Source organism: Vombatus ursinus, unplaced genomic scaffold (assembly GCF_900497805.2).
Source record: "Vombatus ursinus unplaced genomic scaffold, bare-nosed wombat genome assembly UNPS02014803.1, whole genome shotgun sequence".
Classification (NCBI taxonomy): Eukaryota; Metazoa; Chordata; class Mammalia; order Diprotodontia; family Vombatidae; genus Vombatus; species Vombatus ursinus.
Genome location: NW_020954581.1, coordinates 5,996,937 through 6,000,046, shown reverse-complemented (window position 1 = coordinate 6,000,046; position 3,110 = coordinate 5,996,937). Strand labels below are relative to the sequence as shown.

The following is a 3,110-nucleotide window of genomic DNA, read 5'->3' as shown; positions in this document are numbered from 1 at the left end:
GGGAGATACTATTATTATTCTCAACTTACAGACGAGGAAACTGAGGCTCAAAGAAGTTAACTCCCATGAGGTCATATGGCTAGTAAATGTGCAAGGAAGTATTTGAATTCCACTCTTCCTGAGTCAAATCTTGCATTCTATCCATTACACTAAGGCACTTTTCACAGCCCTAAACCTATGATGCTGCAATGTGCTATGTCTGAGCAGACTTGCTCCCATCCCTCATCTCGACCTATTGCTATTCTTCTCTGCTACCATATCTCAGCTTACATGTTTTTTACATTGTAAAGGCTTTCATGAATCCCTCCAAAAGTGGTCTCTCCCTCCTATAATCACCACACTTGGAATGTCTCCTGTCTTAAATACTTCAAGTAGCTACACTTGTAGTGAAGTGTGTAGTCCATCCACTGAGGTGGATCACAACCCCTCCATACTGGGTAGATGGTCTTTAAAAGTTGCTGTGCATCAGAAATAGGACCACACCTACAATATTATTCAAATTTGTTCCCTAGCATGTGTATGAATCTTATTTCATCTGCTAGGCTGTAAGCTCCTCGAGGGCAGGCCTTGGGCAGGGTGCTATTTTTCCTCCTTCATTTTGGAAGAGAACCAATGACATCATGAGGGTGATGCTTTGACTTTCCTGTGAATTGGATTTAAATGTGAAATGTAACCCCTACACCTAAGGGTGCCTTAAATACAGAGCAGCTGGTTAATCTGTTTAGCTGAATAAGTGATGAGAATGTTTTCACATGGCATGGCCTTAGCCAAAGAGAAGACATGTGCCTGACTGGGGTGAAGGACAGGTTTCCCCAAAACCCTTCAAATATTCTACTAGTCACCCAGGACTACAGCAACATAGGCTGTGCTATGCTGTAAAGGGTACTAGATTTGAAGTTAGAAGACCTGAGTTCTTTTCACCTCTTGGGCCTCAGTTTCATCATTATTAAGAGAAATTTAACACTGAAGAAAAGGGAGATGATAAAAGCTTCAGCTGAACCTCAGTCTCATTATGAGGCAACCGTGTGATATGGTAACCACACACACAAAAAAAGATGTAATGTGATCCTTGGATGCATTAGAGAGGCATAACTCCTAAGAAAAAGCTGTCCTCTGCCCTACTCCTAGCACATCTAGATTATTGTGGTCTGGCTGGGTACCATATTTTAAGAAGGCCAGTGACTAGAAATGATTCAGAGGGGAGCAATCAGAATGGTAAAGGGCCCTCCATCCACATCATAGGAGGATTTGGTAAAAGAATTGACTTATTTTGCCTGGAGCAAGGAAGACTGGAGGAAAACATGATAGCTGTGTTCAAGTATTTTAATGGCCACCATGTCTAAGAGGGATTAGTTGTTCCCAGAGGTCAGGATTAGGAAGAATGGTTGGAAGTTTTAAAGAAGCAAATGTCGATTTGATATTAGGGGAAACTTCCTAATTATTAGATCTGTCCAAAAGTGAATATGGGCTACCTGGGAAAGTAGCAGCTTCCTTCTTACTTGAGGTCTTCAAGAAAAGGCTGAATGATACACCCCCCCCCATTGGGTGTGTTGTACTGGGGATCTTTGGGAGGGGTTTCAGCTGGATTTTCACTGAAGCACCACTTTGTATATGAAGTCTTTCCTGATCCTCACCCTACCCCCAGATGAGAGTGCTCCCCCATCATTTTGTATCTATTTTTGTATACCTATACACATATTTGTCTCCCCAATTAGACATAAGTAAGTTTATTCACTAAGTAGTGAATAAAAGGTAAATCAAGTTAGTGATAACACGGACAGGGGACTATTACCTCCAGGGTATAGCACAGTCTTTGGCAAATAGTAGATGCTTAATAAATGCATATCGATTGAGCTATTGATTAATTGATTAGCTAAATGGCTTCTAAAGCCTCTTCTAAATCTAAACTTCTCTGATTCCATGATATTTTGCCTTGGTCAGACAATATCTGAGATACTTCAGTCAGTTCTGGATAAAACCTTTTAGGATAAGATGGAGAACGACCAAAGGAGGGTAATCAGGACGGCAAAAGAATCCAAACCATGAAAGGAGCAATTGAAGGAATTGTGTTATCTGGAGAGGAGGCTTAGGAGATAATGGTTGCTGTTTTCAAGCATTTGAAGGACTGCTTCCTGGAGAAGGAAACTTGTTAGACTTGTTCCATCTGGCCACAAGGGACAGAACTTGGAGCGATAGCAGTGGCAAAGAGTCCAATTTAGGCTTCATGTGGGAAAATATTTCCTGGGAATTAATATTATCCAACTGTGGAATGGGCTTCCCCAGAAATGAGTAGATTTCCTCTCAATGGAGGTCTTCAAGCAAAGGTTAGATTGTTCCTTGCCAAGTATGTTGGAGAGGAGATGCGTCAGGTATTTCAAGTAGGAAAGCTGCAGGTAGGACCAGATGGCTTCTGAAATTGGCTTCTGACTTGGATCTTCTGTGATCTGTACGATGAAGGGCTTGGACTGGGTTAGCTCTAAGGTCACCTCACACTCTAACTCTTAAGATTCCGTGATTCCCAGATTCTAAAAATTATAGAAGTCTTCACCTGAGACAGAAATGGAATTACCTAGAATAAGGAAAACCATGATTTGAAGGATGGAGTACTATTTAAACTGGAAAACAGCTGACTGAGAAAGAACATAATCACGATCTTCAAATACTGTAGTCAAGGAAGAAGACATGTTCTCCTTTGCGCCAGAACTAGGAACAGAGGATAGAGATTATGGGAGATGGACTTGGGCTCAATGTAAGACAGAACTTCCCCAAAAATTAGAGTAGAAGGAAAATGGAATGGGCTGCTTTGTCTTAACAAAGGACTTCTCCATCCCTGGATGTGTTCAGGCAAAGACCAGGTGATCATTTCTTGGGGGTATTAGAAAGTGGGCTAATCCTTTATATAAAGGTTGGCCTAGATCACCTCTCAGGTCCCCCTTCCAGCTCTAGGTTTCTATGATTCTTAATTCCATTGAGCTCTCCCTCCTGAAACTTTTCACCAAGGAACTTTCTTATGAGTTTGAGCAGCCTTTTTCTAGGTTTTTCTGAAATCCACCTGACAAGAAAATAGATAGATAGATAGATAGATAGATAGATAGATAGATAGATAGATA

The 3,110-nt window shown here is 41.2% G+C and overlaps 1 protein-coding gene across 1 annotated transcript in view; it reads left to right on the top strand.

Moving 5' to 3' along the window:
- Positions 1-3,110, top strand: part of ADGRL2 (adhesion G protein-coupled receptor L2) — an 834,153-nt gene that overhangs the window by 374,390 nt on the left and 456,653 nt on the right. The gene's annotated exons all lie outside the window — the stretch shown is intronic.